The 18,595-nt window shown below is 39.6% G+C and overlaps 1 pseudogene; it reads left to right on the top strand.

Moving 5' to 3' along the window:
• The first annotated feature begins 260 nt into the window (after nt 1-260).
• LOC102836344 lies at nt 261-17,215 on the top strand (annotated as a pseudogene).
• The last annotated feature ends 1,380 nt before the right edge of the window (nt 17,216-18,595 follow it).

Below are 18,595 nucleotides of genomic sequence, written 5' to 3'. Positions count from 1 at the left end.
CAACAAAAGTTAACAACAACAACGTGGGTAGATACACGGAGAGACATGCAGCCTCAACATGTGTGGAAGAATAGTGGGAGTATACCCAAAAGTATATAAAAGTTTGACAAAGGATATTTGCACCTTTGCTGAAAATATATCCATGAAGGTGGTGATGCATACAGGGGGAAAATTATGAAAACTTCTTAAACATTGCCAAACTCCTTGAAGGAATAAGCTGCTGGGCCTGGGGGCTCTGGACCACTGTCATGGGGTACAACATGGTCAAGTGGCATAACATGTCCATAAACACTATGTTCTGCATCCTGCTTTGGTGAGTAATGACTGGTATCTTAAAAGTTCATGGTCTCTCCCTGTCTGGAGGAAAGAAGACTGAGAGTAGAAACTTACCCTATGTTTTGCTAACATAAAATTTGCAAGAATGTCTTCTACACAGGTCCTAGTGCGGTGCTTCAGGATAAGTACTGGTCTCCTAACTGCAAGGTCTGCAGTTTGAACCTACCAGCCACTCCTCAGAAATCCTATGCAGGGTCACTAGGAGTTAGAACCAACTCAATGGCACTTAACACTAACAACAACATGTCAAGAGGGTTATGAAATCACAACAGATCAGAAAGTAACACCTGGAACATCCTTTAGGATCATTGAGCTTCTTTTAAGAATGATGGAAAACTTTGGAATTGGATAAAGTTAATGATTGAACAAAATTATAATTATAAAGTCACTGAAATGTACACATGAAGAATGGTAAGAAGGCAGATGATTTACTTCACACATATTTACCACAATAATAATTTTTAAAAGAATTGAAACATATAATCTTGCTTTCACAATGAATTCATAGATATGGGTATTGTTGTTGTTAAGTGCCATCAAGTAAGTTCTGATTCATAGCGACGCTGTCTAGGGTTTCCAAGGAGCAACTGATGTATAAGACTAGGTATACAGCCAGAGTTCGTATTAATTATGCCTCAGTTTCTCAATTAGCAACATGAAGCTAAGAATCATTAACAATTGTTATCATTGCTGTTGTTAGGTGCCATCAAGTTGGTACTGGCTCATAGCGACCTTATGCACAGCAGAAGGAAACACTGCCTGATCCTGGGCCAACCTCAGTACTGTGGCCACACTTGAGTCCATCCATGCTGCCACTTGGCCAATCCATCTCATTGGGGGTCTTCCTCTTTTTCCCTGACTCTCCTCCTTACCAAACATGATCTCCTTCTCCAGTGACTGGTCCCTCCTGACAATATGTCCGAAGTACGAGAGATGAAGTTTGTCCATCTTGGCCTGCAAGGAGTACTCTGGCTGCATTTCTTCCAAAATGGATCTATTGGTTCTTTTGCCAGCCCATGGCACTTTCAATATTCTCCTCCAACACCATAACTCATATGCTTCAATTCTTCTATTGTCTTCCTTACTCACTGTCCAGCTTTCATATGCATATGAGGTTATTGAAAATATCATGGCTTGGGTCAGGCGCACCTTAGTCCTCAAGCTGACATCTTTGCTCTTCAACACTTTAAAAACTGTCAAGTCATTTCAGACCCATAGCAACCCTATGTACAATAGAAAGAAACACTGCTTGGTCACCCCATACTCAAAATTGTTGTTATGTTTGATCCCACTGTTGGAGCTACTGTGTCAATCTACCAATAGCAATGTTTTGGTTGTTGTTAAGTACCGTCAAGTCAATTCTGACCCATAGTGACCCTGTATAGGATTTCCGAGGAGTGACTGGTGAGCTTGAACCGCTGACCTTGTGATTCAAACTGACTTTGCAGTCCAGCACATTAACCCACAGCGCCACATCAGGACTCCAATAACATAATGACCATTTATTAAGTACTTAATTGTGCTATACAGTGTTCTAAGCTTTTGCATGTATTAATGAAGCCAGATGTATATCTCCCTAGGAACCAGAGTAGTGAAAAGACATTCCCCTTAACTTTATTCATATTATAGTTCCCAGTTGTTGGTCTCAACTCATAGTGAACCTATGTACAATAGAAACACTGCCATTCTCACAATCTTTTCTGTTTGAGCCCATTGTTGTTGCAACCACTGTGTCAATCCGTTTCATTGGGAGTTTTCCTCTTTCTCACTGTCTCTCCACTGTAACAACTCCGATGCCCATTTCTAGGGACTTGTCCTCCTGATGACACGTCCAAGGTCCATAACATGAAGTCTCACCATCCTTGCTTCCAAAAAGTTTTCTGGCTGTACTTCTTCCCAATTACCTGTCCCTAGTTAGCAGATTACAAATGTCAAAGCTCAGTAAAATTATGAAATTTGTGCTCATATGACTCAAGAAAGAAAGACAGAATGGAGCTCGTATCCATCTGGTTCCAAATCCACTCACTGTAACTAGGATGTTATCCAGAAAATGCTGAAGGTCATTTTTCAGAGTTCAAATAGGCAGTTGGACTAACACTAAGGCTTCAGGAAAAAATACAATTCCCATGGGTCATGAGAACACTCCTTTATGTTACAAAACAATACTGACAAGGCCCTGAAAATGAACACCATTTAGCAGAACCAACGTGTTTCATGTCTGCCACCGTCCTGCTATGTGCATGTTTGACATCAGCATATAAAGCATTTTACGAGGTCTTTATTGACCTGTTAATGTCACTCTCTGTACAAATGGAGTAGTACATTATCCACGATGGAACTGTGGAAATTTGTATCCAGTGGCAATCACTAGGATTAACTCAGAAACATATAGTGAACCTGGGCTGGCTGCCATCAGATAAATGAAGAACTTTGGCTGGTTCATTTTCCTACGGCAACAACACAAATACAGTCGTGCCTTAGAGAACCAACTCATTCTCTTTTTCATGAAGACAACAACCTCTTAGCATTCATAGTTACTAGATGATTTCCCACTGCATCGGGAAAGAAAAAGGACATTCTGAAAATACAGTTTCTCAACATTTGGTGCTTCAAACCTAGGGGAAGAAAACCCCTGACAAAATTATTTGGAAAGATGAAAGATGTAAATGTCATTATGAGCCCAAAAGATGAAAGATGTAAATGCCATTATGAGCCCTTCTCCAATGGTAAATAAGCAAGCTTTCACTGAATGGATGTAATTAGAGACAGATTTCAGTGCAGCTTTGATACAGCTGTTTCTGTCCTTCTGGCTCCAGACTGTTGCTGGATCATTCTGTGGCCATTGGCAATTTGGTCAATCAGTTCCACCTCAGTGTGCCCAGCTGACCTCCTGCTTCACTCAGATGATGGACCTGCTTATTAAAATTGCCCAGAATTTCCAAATGAGTTTCCCAAATATGTAAGGCACCTTGAAATCTATACCTCCAGTGACATACCTATCAGGTTTTATCTTATATTAGAGTTTGGTCTGAGTGTGCGTGTGTTGGGAGGCACTTGGGAAGAAACACAGTCAGTCTAATATATGTCTGTCATTGCCAGATAATGGTTTTACTTCTCCTGAAATTCAAAAAAAAAAAAGAAAAAAAAAGAAAAGTCAATGCCTGTGTCCTATTTTATGAAGGGAAGCTGAGCAAAGGCCTGTATGTACCATTAAAAGATAGACTGCAACAAACAGGAATATTATGCAGATGCTCAAAGACCTTTTGTTTTTAAATCATACTTGTTTGCTTTTTATGGGCATATAAAATTAGGTAAAAGCTTGTCTCTATCCTAAGATGAGTAATATAATAAAATAAAATAATGCTTGGATGTCACAATGGACTCAAAATGTCTCCTGCCTTGACTTAAGCAGTAAATCATGTACTTGTAGCTCTAATCTTAAATCAGTTACAACACGCCTTTACAAGGACTTGGCTACAAACTTCAGACAAATTTCTTCAGCAGTCACCCTTAACAAGTTTAGGAGTTTGAAACAAACATTTATTATATCACACAGTGTTTTAAGGGTCAGGAATCTGGAAGGGGTTTAGCTGGTTATGTTTAATTTATGAGGTTGAAGTCAAGCTTTTGACTATAACTGGGGTCATCTGAAAGCACAAGTGGGGCTGGAGGATTCACTTCCAAGGTTACCAAGGTTATTCAGGTGGCTGATGGTAGAAGAATTCATTTGCTCCTAATGTGAGCCTTTTCATAGGAATGCTCACAAGATGAAAACTGGCTTCCTCAAGAGCAAGAGATCCAAGAGAGGGCTCATGCAACCAAAATGGACACCTGAGTGTTTTTAATAACTTAATCACAGAATCACAAACCACCACTTCTACTTGCTTCAGTTTGTCACACAAACCAACCCCAGTACAAAGTAGGAAATAAATACACAAAGATACTAGTGGGTGTGTGATGGTTAATGTTATGTATTGACTTAGCTAGGTCATGATTTGCAGTGATTTGGCAGCTAATATGAAATCACACTCTAGTTTGTGATCTGATATGAATAACCAATCAGTTGGAGGTAAATCCTTGTGGGTGTGGTCTACACCCAATATATATGTACTTTCTGGCAAAGCCCACTCTCTTTAGATTCTATATTTAGCTCATGACTCTCTGACCTTCAGTTCTTGGGACAAGAGCCAGCAGTCTACCACCTGATCCACAGATAGTGAGTCAATCATCTCCTTTAATCACATATGTCAAGAGCAGCCTTTAGCCCTCAGCCTCCATAACTGCCTGACCCATTTCCTTGAAATATATTTCTCTATACAAGCAGTCCCTGTATTAAGAAAGTATATCTGTGTACAGCTTGTAGTTTATAAACCAACCCCCATAAAGCCTAATTAATATGTTAACTATCTTAGATACATACAATAGTTTAAAATAACAAATGGGTATTATTTAACAACACATATCAAAACTTATTATTATTACTATATTATTATGTTAAAGATTCTTTCCAGTATCTGGATGTGCATTTTTAATATTTTTTATGCATAGAAATGTACCCTGTTTACTAAGACAAATATGTGCTTTGTTGTTGTTGTTAAGTGCCATAGAGTTGGTTCTGACTCAGAGTGATGCTATATATAGTTCCCAAGGAGCCACTGGTGAGTTTGAACTGCCAACCTTGCAGTTCAATCTGACCTTGTAATCCAGCACATTATCCCACAGCACCATACCAGGACACTTAATATTTGCTATACTTTCAACTTAAGGACAGACTTTAGGAATGAGATTCATTTGTATTTGAGGGACTGCCTGCATTTCTATACACATTTAACAATTGGTCTTATTTCTCTAGAGAACCCTGCCTCAGACATTTGGTACCAATAGTGCATCTTGTTGTTGTTATTAGGTGCCATCGAGTCGGTACTGACTCATAGCAACCTTATACACAGCAGAACGAAACACTGCCCGATCCTGGGCCAACCTCACTACTGTTTCCACACTTGACTCCATCAATGCTGCCAATCCATCTCATTGGGGGGCTTCCTCTTTTTCTCTGACTCTCCACTTTACCAAACATGATAGTGCATTTAGAGAAACAAAATACTATGGATGAGTTTCAGAGTTGTTTCTGTAAGAAATAAGAAAGAAGAGATAAGCAGAGAAACTTGCCTTCAACAGCAGGCAGGTTTATTGAGAGAAAACCTGGGGAGCACTCAAATCACAAGAGACCAGAGCCCACCTGTCCCTTACAGACTTGGGTATTTAGGGTATTTAGGGCGGTGCGGTCCCCAGTACAGTTCTGGCAAGCTTCCAATGAGCGGAATTATGGAGATTTTCCTCAAACCTGAAACTATGTGGGGGAGGGTCTCTTGCTGATATAAAGACTTTCAGGAGACCTGAGATTTTAAGCAGCACTTTATTTGGCACCACTTGGGGGCAACTGCAATGTCATTTTGTTGATCAGGATCAACGTTCTTCAGTTTCTCAAGTCTGGCATGTGTGAAATGCACTGTAACTCTGTATCCAGTAGTGCAGAGAGTGCTAATCCATGGCCTGAGCTAGCTTGGTTTTTAAACATACATACAAACAGAAACCTGTGGAGTATGTATGGGAATGGCTATTAAGAGTGTGAAATTATGGCACAACGAACATGACAAAATCACCACCAGTGGATCAAATATTTGTTAGAGACAAGGCTCTAGGTGACTGTATGTTTGATACTTTACTACAATTTTGTCAGACTGAGAAATATAAGGAAGATGGTTGGTTGTTCCTACTTTTGCTGGACAGATGGTTAAAGAAAGGGATGTGCTCCATGTTCCAGAGTCCCAGTTCAAATGCCATATACAAAACACGGAAGTTGCCACTTATATCCTGAAAGAAAGCCTTATTTTGGGAAGTAACAGAGTACTGCCAAAATGTAAGCCCACAGTGTTATCCTGAGTAACTGACTACAACACCAATTAAATTCTCAACTTCAGATGGTGTCTGAAGTTAAAGTGAGGGTATTGATTCCAATGAAATGGGATCGTGAAACTTGAGATGGGGATATAAAGACAGATAATCTGGAAGGTGAGGACATTAGGTCCCTACATTCCATTGAATCACTACATTCTGAAGATATTCATTTAGCTTTATCAGCTAAACCAGCCTCTCCATTAAAAAAAGAATACCTCTACACCATCTAAAAGGAGCTCTAGCAGTGTAGTGGTTACGAATCGTGCTGCTAACCTCAAGGTCGGCATTCCAATCATTATGTGCAAGAAAGATGAGGCTTTCTGCTCCCATAAAGATTTACAGCCTTGGAAACCCTGTGCAGGGTCACTATGAATCAGAACAGACTCAACGGTACTTAACAATAACAACAACAACCCCATCTAAATAAAATGGAAGAAATGAAGAGGTACAAGAGCTGAACAGAAAATTTCAAAGGTCAGCTTGAGAAGAAAAAGTCAAATATTACAACAAAATGTGCAAAGATCTGGAGTCAGAGAACCAAAAAGGTAGAACATGCTCAGCATTTCTCAAGCTAGGGGAACTAAAGAAAAAATTCAAGCCTCAATTTTCATTACTGAAGGATTCTCTGGGCAAATTATTGAATTATGCAGAAAGCATCAAAAGAAGATGGGAGGACTACACAGAATCACTGTACCAAAAGGAAATGGTTGAAGTTCAACGTTTCAAGAGGTAGCATCTGATCAAGAGTCAATGATACTGAAGGAGGAAGTCTAAGGTGCATTGACGGAATTGGCAAAGGACAAGGCACCTGGAATTGATGGAATACAACTTGAAATCTTTCAAGAAAGTGAGGCAGCACAGGAGACACTCACTCATCTATGCCAAAAAATTTGCAAGACAACTATCTGGCCAACTCATTGGAAGAGATCCATATTTGTGCCCATTCCAAAGAGAGATGACCCAGCGGAATGCAGAAATCATCAGACAATCTCTTTGATACCCCATGCGAGTAAAGTTTTGCTAAAGGTAATACAGAAATGGCTGCAAGCATGCATTGACAGAGAACTTCCGGAGGTTCAAGGTGGATTCAGAAGAGGACGTGGAGTGAGGGATATCATTGCTGACATCAGATGGATCTTGGCTGAAAGCAGAGACTATCAGAAAGATATTGACTATGCAAAGACTTTCTATTGTGTGGATCATGACAAGCTATGGACAGCATTGCAAAGTATGAGTATTTGGAACACTTAATTGTGCTCATGAGGAATCTGTACCTGGACCAAGAGGCAGTTGTTTGAACAGAACATGGGAACACTGAATGGTTTCAAATTAAGAAAGGTGTGTGACAAGGTTGTATTCTTTCACCAATATTATTCAACCTGTATGCTGAGCAAATAATTCAAGAAGCTGGGTTCTATGAAGAAAAACGTAGCATCAGGATTAGAAGAAGACTCATTAACAACCTGATATATGCAGATGATAGAACCTTGTTTGCAGAAAGTGAAGGGGACTTAAAACATTTCCTGATGAAGATCAAAGACCACACAGCCTTTGATATGGATTGCATCTCAATGTAAGAAAACAAAAATCCTTACCACTGGACCAATAAACAGAGAAAAGATTGACGTTGTCAAGGACTTCATTCTTTTTGGATCAACTATCAACACTCATGGAAGCAGCAGTCAAAAAATCAAATGACATATTGCATTAGGCAAATCTGCTGCACAAGACCTTTTTAAATTGTCGAAGAGCAAAGATGTCAGCTTGAGGACTAAGGTGCACCTGACCCAAGCCATGGTATTTTCAATAACTTTATATGCATGCAAAAGCTGGACAGTGATTAAGGAAGACCATAGAAGAATTGATGCTCTTGAGTTACGGAGTTGGAGGAGAATATTGTAAGTGCCATGGGCTGCCAAAAGAACCAACAGATCTGTGTTGGAAGAAATGCATCCAGAGTTCTCCTTGGAGACCAGGATGGCCAAACTTCAACTGTCATACTTTGGACATAGTGTCAGGAGGGACCAGTCATTGGAGAAGAATATCATGTTTGGTAAGGTGGAGGATCAGAGAAAAAGAGGAATATCGATTGGCAAAGTGGCAGCATCAATGGGCTCAAGCGTAGCAAAAATAGAGTGGCCAAGGACCAGGCAGTGTTTCATTCTGTCGTGCATAGGGTCGCTATGAGTCAATACCAACTTGATGGCACCTAACAACAACAACAAAAACAACCCAACTGTGTCAGAAGAGAGCTTGTCTGAGATACTACCTGTGGAACTATCCCCTGAAGTATAGGTCTTACAAACATGGTTTAGTGTTCCCAAAACCAACACCCACTACACATTTTTATTTCTAGGCCTATAACCAGACTTAAGTTCCAATGAACACCAAGAGTTGAAGTGTGACCACTTAGGAGGTATGCCATACTCCAAAAGAACTGCTTGGTTTTGAAACATATATGCAAACAGAAACCTGGGGAATATGTGTGGGAATGGCACAAGGAATATGACAGTATATCAGTATGAGTTTATTGAGATGAGCCCACTCTGCACAGATTCTTCATTCAATATTTTGGTTAGAAAATAGTTTATTTGGTTTGTTCACTAAAATGGATTAAGTGGTAGCCTACATTAAATTAGATTTGAGTTTACAGAACTGCTTTAGTATAAAGAAAGTCCTTGTCCTTCAGGTGAATCTTTACAAGATAAGTCAGAACAGTTGTTGTTAGGTGTCACTGAGTTACTTCTGACTGATAGCAACCTTACACACAGCAGGACAAAACACTGCCTGGTCTGCATCGTCCTCACAATCATTGTTCAGCATAAGCCCACTGATGCTGCCACTGTTCTGATCCATTTCATTGGGATTTTCCTCTTTGTTCACTAGCCATCCATTTTACCAAGGATGATGTCCTTGGTAAAGGGACTGATCCTACCTGATAATATGTCTGGAGTATGAGAGACAAAGCCTGATCATCCTGACTTCCAAGGAGCATTTGGACTGTGCTTCTTTTAATATTCTTCTCCAACACCATAACTCAAATACATCACTTCTTCTATGGTCTTCCTTATTTACTGTCCAATTTTCACATGCATATGAAGTTATTTAAAATGCCATGGCTTGGGTCAGATTCACGTTCATCATCAAACTGACATCTTTGTTCTTGAACACTTTAGAGTGGACTAGTACAGCAGATTTTCCAAATGTTATTTGATTTTTTTTCCTGTTTCTTTCATGAGTGTTGATATTGGATCCAAGCAAAATGAAGTCATTGACAACTTCAATCTTTTCTACATTTATAATGATGCTATTTATTCAATATGTGGTGAAGTTTTTGTTTTCTTTACATTGAGGTGCAACCCATACTGAAGACTGTCTTTGATCTACAGAAACATTTTAAGACCTCTTCGGTTTTTGGCAAGCAAAGTTGCAGCACCTGCATATCACGGATTGTTAATGAGTCTTCCTCCAACCCAGAAGCCACATTCTTCTTCACATAATCCATCTTCTTGAATTATTTACTCAGCATACTGATTGAATAAGTATGATGAAAGACTGCAACCCTGACCAACACCTTTCCTGATTTTAAGCCCTTCATTGCCCCTTGTTCTGTTCAAGGACTGCCTCTTGATCTCTGTACAGGTTCCTCATGAGCACAATTAATTGTTCTGGAATACTCATTCTCCACAATGTTGTTCATAGCTTGTCATGATCCACACAAAAGCCTTTGCATAGTCATAAAGCACCGGTAAACATCTTTCTGGTATTCTTTGCTTTCAGCCAAGATCCATCTGGCTAAATTCTAAATCTTCGACTGAACCTGGCTTGAACCTCTGTCAGATTTCTGTCAATGTATTGTTGTGGACATTTTAAAATTATCTTTAGCAAAATTTTATTTGCATGTGATATAAATGATATTTTCCAACAACTTCTGCATTCTGTTGGGTGACCTCTCATTAAAATGGGTACAAATATCTATCTCTTCCAGTCAGTTAACAAGGTAGCTGTCTTCCAAATTCTTGGCAGAGATGAGTGAGTGCCTCCAGTGCTGCATCAGTTTGTTGAAAGATTTCAAATTGTACTCCATCAGTCTGGAATCTTGTTCTTTGCCAACTCCTTCAGTACACTTTAAACATCTTCTTCATTACCATTGTTCTTGATCTTATGCTATACTCCCTCTTGAAATGATTGATCAGAGACCATTTATTTTTGACACACTGACTTTGTATATACCTTCCATCTTCTTTTGATGCTTCTTCATAATTCAAAACTTTACCCGTGTTATTGTTGATGATGTTAAGTGTCGTTGATTCAGTTCCAACTCATAGTGACCCTGGATAGATAGGGTATCTGAGGAGTGGCTGGTTAGTTTGAACCACTGACTTTGTAGTTCAAACTCACTTTGCAGTCCACTGTTTATGTTAAAGTGCAATCCTTTAATATTACATGTCGAGACTTGAATTTTTTCTTAGTTATTTCAGTTTGAGAAATGCTGAGTATGTTCTTCCATCTTTATTTTCTAATGCCAGGTCTTTGCACATTTCATTGTTATACTTGGCTTTGTCTTCTCAAGCTAACCTTTGAAATTTTCTATTCAGCTCTTTTACTTCCTCATTTCTTCCTTTTTCTTTAGCATCTTTATGCTGGCAAGCAAGTTTCAGATTCTTATTCATCCATCCATTTTGGTCTTTTCCCTCTTTCTTGTCTTCTTAATGGCCTTACGCTTTCTTCCTACATCATGATTATATGTCATTCTACAACTTTTCTGGTATTTGGTCATTAGTTTCCATTGCATCAAATCTGTTTATGAGATGATTTCTAAATTCAGATGGGATGTGTTCAAGATCATATTTTGGCTCTCGTGGACTTGTTTAAAATTTCTTCAGCTTCAGCCTGAACTTGCATATGAATAATTGATGGTATGTTCCACAGTCTCCCCTGGCCTTGTTTTGTCTGGTGATATGGAACTTTTCCACTGGTTTACCCCACAGATGCAATTGATTTCATTTCTGTGTATTCCATCTGGTGAGATCCATGTGAATAGTCATCTTTCATGTTGTTTAAAATAGGTATTACAAAATTCTATCATGCTATTTCCAGCATCATTTCTATCACTAAGGCCATACCATCCAGCTACTGATCCTTCTTCTTTGTTTCCAGTCTCTGCATTCCAATCATCAGTAATTATCAATATATCTTGGCTAAATGATTGAACAATTTTTGACTGAAGAAGTTGATAGAATTCTTCAATGTCATTGTCACTGGCTTTAACAATTGGTATGTGTAAGAAATAAGAAAGAAAGAGATGAGGAGAGAGTCTTGGCTTCAACAGCAGGCAGGTTTATTGAGAGTAAGCCTGGGAGGGGGTACTCTAAGTCATCAAAAGAGACCAAGAGCCCATCTGTTTCTTACAGACAGGGGTATTTAAGGTGGTGTGGTCCCGAGTACCGTTCTGGTGAGTTTTCAATGGACGGGGTTATGGAAATTTTCCTGAAACCTGAAATTACCAGGGGAAGGGTCTCTTGGTGTAATAAAGACTTAAGCTTTCTGGAAACAGGAAGTTCAAGCAGGACTTTATTCAGCATCACTTGGTTTAGCTGCAATGCCGTTTTGTTGATCAGGAGCAGGGTCCTTCAGTGTGTAAATTTGAATAATATTGGTATTAAGTGTTCTTCCTTGTAGGCATATGAAAGCCTACAAGGAAGATAGCATTATATTTCAAGAAAGATCTTGAAATGTTATTTTTAATGCCTAATGTAACTCCATTTATCTTCAATTTGCCATTCCTGGTGTTTTAGGCCAGGTTTTCTAAAGAAGCAAAACCAGTACAACATATATATAATCAACAAAATGGCTTTCAACTGTAGAGTCTCAAGTCCTCACCAGAAGACAGAGAGAGCCTTTCCCATGTATCCATTATATTGGGAGCAGGCCATACCCCCAAGGAGGCATCCTTTTAATTGATTGACTGTACATAGCCACTCATCATAGAGTTCACTATGCCTGTATTAGGTTTTATCACCATGGAAATAAGCACATCCCAACTGCTAAAGCTTTGGGAATCCTAGCCTGGTTAAGTTGACATAAGCCCTAACCATGACAACCAACGTAGTAAACCATATGACTGTCAGATTCAAAATGGCCAATACCAGCCCATTTTGCCTCACTGATGCTGAAGATATCTATGTTTATGTGTTCCATTTCATTTATGACAAGTGCTAATTTTCCTAGATTCATACTTTGTGCATTCCATGTTCCAGTAATTAATGGATGTTTATAGCTGTTTCTGTTCATTTTGAGTTGTGTGCCAGTAACAAAGGAAGGTCCTAAAAACTTTACTCCATTTGTGTTATCATGGTCAACTTTACTTTGAGGAGGCAGCTCTTCCTCAGTTCTATTTTGAGTGCCTTCTAACCTGAGTGGCTCATCTTTTGGCATTATTTATGACAATATTCTGGTTCTCTGCATAAAGTTTCACTATTCAATATTCTGGTGTAATCTGATAATATTCCACTTCTATTAATAAGGTTTTCAGTGGCTAAATATTCCACCTCTCATTCTTCCTAGTCTGGAAGCTCAGCTGAAACTTGCCTATAGTGACCCTGCTAGTGTTTAAAATATCAGAGGCAAAGCTTCCAGAATCACAACAACAAACAAGCCACCATAGTATGACAAACTGACAGACTTGAAACTACAGCATTAGTATAAAATGAGCCATTTCAAAACCAGAAGAAAAGAATCCCTCTACAATCAAAGAAGATGATCAAGTTGTAGAGTGTGTCCTTTGGACCCTGGAATCTCTGAGCACTGAACATCCTCAACTCGTATTCAAAAATCTATGATGCTATAGGAGTGACAGAATAGCAGCAGCAGCAGAGCTAAGAGCCAGAGCATGAAATGACAGAGCTTCCTAGTCCATGGAAAAATTGAAGTTGAGTGTCTTTGGACAAGAGGCTTGTTAGAAGTGTGGGATGACTTCTGGCACTTTATTGCTGACCCATGGTGCTAAAGCTGAGTGCCTTCAGACTGAGACTTATGGTAAAGTGGTATGCCCTATGGTCATTTATCACCAGCCCTTAAAGACTTTTATAACATTGGCCAGGCAGAGAGATGCCCACCAGTGGGCATGGCTGAGGGGACACATCCTGACTGGAAGAAGTGTGCCATCAGCGTTTCTGACCTGACCTGTAATCTGTTAACTTCCCTAATAAACCCCATAACTGATAGTATGGTGTTTGGCCATTGTAATGAATTATTGAGCCCAGTTGAAGAATAGAAAGTATTATAGAGGTATGCAAGAACCGAGTCCATGGGTCAGATGGACCAAGATCACCAGTAGGGCAGACAATAGGTAGGCAAGTTGGGCAGGTAAGATGGCAGGCTGCTGCTGACTTCCAGAAATGGCTGGCCATTGAGCAGGCCCTTGGAATGACGAGCCATAGGCAGGATCAAGACAGCAGAAAACAACAAAACTTTGCCTGTGTGTCCATAATATAGGAAGCAGACCACACCTCCAAGAAAACTTTCTTTCAATCAATTGGCTGCTCACAAGAGATCTCATCCTAGAGTTCATTACATCCAATCTCATCATGAGTAATTATGACATCTTAGCTGACAAACCACTGAGAATCCTGGTCCAGTCAAGTGGACACAGAATCTTAACTATCACCAGACTTAAGCTACCTATCATGAATTGAGTGTTATCTGACCCGAGAGTCATAAAGTTGGATGTATAAAGCAGCACTCCATCATTAAGTGAAAGTGGGATACACAAGATCAGTCTTAAGCAAGACCTGAAGGCACTACTAAATTACATGACAACATGACCCAAGTGCCCGTGACCCCACTCCTGTCCCATTACCTTCTCTCTCACAGTCTGTACCTATGACTTCAGGTGCTGCTCTTTATATTCAATTAACTGTGTCCCACAGTTAACTAGAAATCCCTAGTTAAAACCAGGCAATGAATCAGTGGGAAAAAAATCCCATGAAATGGCTTCTAGGCATACTTGCTCATTATTTGTGCAAGCATTTATCTTTAAAGGATGTGTTCATCTGTTCCAGTCACTAATATTTATATCTACCCAAGTCACAATTAACTGCTATTGAAAATGTGGCTTTCATGGTTATTATGGAACTTAATCATATTTATGGATGAAGCCAGTTTAGAATCTTGGACCAGACAGTTTGTATCATTGTGAACAGACCACAAAACACATTTTAAACAACTGCTCCTCACATTCTGTCACAGATATCATAGGACGTTAATATTCCATGTACATATTAAAAGGAGATGGGAAGACTCTTCCAAATATTCTTGCTACCTTTTAGGTAAAACTGATACATGTGTAGATGGATATATGTGTATGTATGTGTGTGATGTGTATTCCAAGCTGTCACTAAGATAATTTGGAAATGTTTCTATAACAATGTTATACTTTTTGTATCTATATTTGGCTTCTATAAATCTGGAGACTTCTATGATTCAATGAGAGCACCTCATTCAAGAAAAAGTAGTATAACTACTAAATTAGGAAAAAGTTCAAACCCATCTTCACCCCACCACAACCCTAATATTCCCTCTCCCTTTTGCTACACTTTTCTCACACCTGTGGTGGTGGTAGTTATATGCCATGGCGTCAGTTCCAACTCATAGTGACCCTGTAAAGACTGTAAATCTTTATGGGAACAGAAAGCCTCATCTTTCTCCCACAGAATGGCTAGTAGTCTTGAACTGCCGACTTTGAGATTAGCAGCCTGACTTGTAACCATTATGCTGTGTCTGCTACCAAAACTGACTTTTACAAATGGCCCAGAACTTTCCCACATAGTCTCTGTTGAGGAATGCAGAATGAACAATGTTTCTGGTTTGGGTTGGGGTGTGGGAGAAAGTACTGTGTACTACTGGTGACTTGTGAAGCTTTAGATACCTGCAGGATAACTCAGGAGCACTGATGGCCTAGTGGATTACATGCTGGACTGCTAACCACAAGGTCAGCTGTTTGAATCCACCAACTGCTCCACAGGTCAAAGAGGCAGCTTTCTACTCCCATAAAGATTTACAACTTCAAAAACTTTACCCAGGGTCACTGTGAGTTGGAATCAACTCGATGGCAGCGGGTTTGGTTTGCTTGGGTAGCATACCTGTTTGGAATAGGTTCAATAGTCTGATGACTACAGTTAGAAAAGCATGGTTTCCTGGTGAGATTAATGAAAATTGTGCCAGTGCAAAAGAAAGTAAAACACTAGTTTCTTCCGAATACATTCCACTGGGAGCTTGGAATTTCTCCTGATTTTCAGCACTACTGTTTCTTACTATGAATCAGAATCAATGCAACAGCAATGGGTTTGGGTTTGGGTTATATTGCACTAACCCTGCTTTCTCCACATAAACGTTTCCTTAAAGGGCAAATGTTCTGCAATTGTCACAGAAGTTCTTGTAATCTTGGAGTATAAAAGCAGGTTCATTGAATTATGGTTTTAGGTTTGGTCCAAATAATCCTAGAACCAGTACTCAAAGTAGGCAATACAGAATCAGGATTTAGTGCAAAGTTTAATGGATTGATGTCTAAAATGAGTTTACTGCAACTACAATACTTTAGAGAAGCTTAAGCATATCTTCTAGACTAGATATATTGCACTATTTACTTCCTTACACACCACCTTGCAATTTGCTAATCCTCCTGGTATGGTGCTGTGGGTTAATGCTCTGGGCTGCAAAGTAGGTTTCAACCTCAATGTCAGCTGTTTCAAACCCCTGATGCTGCCTGAGTGCTGAGTCCACCCTGGCTGGTACGAAGGAGAAGTACTTCCTAGTTCAGAGTGTTCTCAGGAGTACCTGGACCAAGGGGTCACTGCCTTCTGGCAGCAGTACAAAAGTCCCTACAGCAAATAAGTCTTGATAGAGGACACAGTACACCAGGAGGTGACCCCTGACCAGAAGTTCCTATCCTGGAGACAAGTGACCAAGACCAACAGGATGCCCCATTGAGCCGAGCAATTGGTGCCTCCAATGTTGCTCACTCAGTGTACATCCTGGAGGACTCGATTGTGAACCACAGGATTAGACCTGGCTGATGGTGGTGGAAGAAAGTTTGTGTGTTTACTGTATGAACTCTGATTAACAGAGCCCAGACCAAAATCCACTGGGAAACCTGGGTCTCCTCAAGCTAGTTTGGCATCTCCACAACTGTCCAAGAATTTACTTGGACCCAGTTTAAAAGAAACATGACCACGACTATGAAGGGTTTTGCATATATCTTGGCCAAACTACAAGGTGAAACCCCTTTCAAAACACTTGTTGAAGTGTCAAGGAAGTCAAGGAAAAGACAAAGGAGACAGCCCTAGCAGCTAGAGGAAATGCCAAGGACCTTCCCTACAAAGCAACCACAAAGAAACAGCATCAGCAGTAACAACAGTTTGTACAGCCAGCCTGGCCCTTCCACCCACCCCACCACTGTGGCTGCCCCAGACAATCCAGCTCCAACCCCTCTGGCTTATCCCCAGTGTGCTTTTGTATTCAAAATCAACTTCCAAAAAGAGACAGAGAAACATTCTGGAGAGTCTGAGCATCTGGAAGCGTTGTGAACATGGTTTCCTGAGAAAGAGGCTCTCAGAAGTGCTGAGGAGAACTGGGAAGAAACAAGAAGGGGATTTGAAGAAAGTGTTGTTTATGGTTTATGAATTTGGTTACTTTAAATGTTCTTCAAAAGGCCCAACAAGATCATAAAATTCCCATTAAATTTACTTTGGATACTGGACCTCACTGATAAAAGAGAACTAGATAAAGAAATACACAAGACCCTTCGATTTATTTGGGTTAGGTATACAGTAAACTTTCCATTATTTAAGCTCACTGAAATGCATTTCCATTTCTTGTTTCTAAACCTTTTTTTTTTCCTCCCTCTCAGGCATCTTCTTAAAAAATTTAAGATTGCATCCCAAACTGATTTATTGTATCTTCTCTCCACCTTTTGCTGTCATGCAGGGCTGGGTATCCTTCTTTGTATCTCCCAGAGAGAAAAACTGAAGCTCTGAATGTCTTTTTGGAATAGACAAATATTGGAATTCAGCAATCTTGTCCCTCACTCCAACTCCCTTTTAATTTAGATGAAGTTTTAATAAACATTTGTTGAAAGTAAAACAATAATAAATGGATAAATATTTCATCATAAAACAAGTGTTAAATGGCTTTGAAGTCCCAGCCCCTAGCAGACTGGCCCATCAAACCTTTCCCTGTTGTCTCCTAAATTTAATACCAAGTTCACTGTCATTTAAGTCTTCATTCAATAGCTAGAGAAATTGTCATTGGTATGCAAACTAGTCTTGGGCAAGGAACATTACTCTTTAATCTCCTAATTTTAATTGGCATGCTATCATGCAGACTGGGACGGCTAATGGCCTAGTTTGTAGATTAAGACCAGCAGACCTGAACTGCAGTATGCCATTAGTTACAAATAAAATGAGGAAAAACACTGAACAATGATAAAAAAGGCCATTCCAAATCAGAGAGAAAATGATTCTTCCTCATCTTCCCCAAGGTCCATGACCCTATTTCAATGTCCATTTGTAACAGGATTCGGATTAATGCTTTCTGCTTGGTCAGATAATTTCAGAACAGTTGGTCAATTGAAATGATGTGCTGTGTTTATACCAGTGTTATTGGCTAGTCCAGGAAACGTTGCTGAACGGTGTGCTCACACATGACATTGTTTCAACTGATAGAGCTGTTTCCTTCACTAGGAAACAGATATTTTAAATGAAAGAATCGTTCACTATTTAAGGAAAGCATATTTTATTACTTCATTATTACTGTCATTATTACTTCTAGTGTATTTTATCATCATTATTTCCAGTCTGTTTTTACCCTCCAATAAGTAAAGAGTTTAATGTGTGTTAATCTATCATAAAATTCACATATGTTTATTACTAGTAAAGAAAAGGAAAGTTCCAAGTGAAAAAAGAAATCTACATTTAGAGAGAGAGCTAGATAATGATAGATAAAAAGATAGTGAGAAATGATAGATGAGGCAGGTAGATAGGTAAGTAGATAGATGATAGGTAGTTAAATCACATATAGACAGACAGCTACTGTCGAGTCCATGCTGACTCATATACACCTGAAGTATAGCAGAATGAAACACTACTAGATTCTGTGTCATCATCATGATCATGAGCAGGTTGAACCCATTGTTGGGACATTTGTGCCACTCCATCTAGCTGAGGGCCTGCATCACCATCACTGACCCTCTCCATCACCAGGTATGAAGTCCTCTTACCGTAACTGATCCCTCCTGAGACAT

The sequence above is a fragment of the Chrysochloris asiatica genome, unplaced genomic scaffold (assembly GCF_000296735.1).
Source record: "Chrysochloris asiatica unplaced genomic scaffold, ChrAsi1.0 scaffold00089, whole genome shotgun sequence".
NCBI lineage: Eukaryota > Metazoa > Chordata > Mammalia > Afrosoricida > Chrysochloridae > Chrysochloris > Chrysochloris asiatica.
Note: the sequence above shows the minus strand (reverse complement) of the source record. Positions and strands in the feature narration are given on the sequence as shown.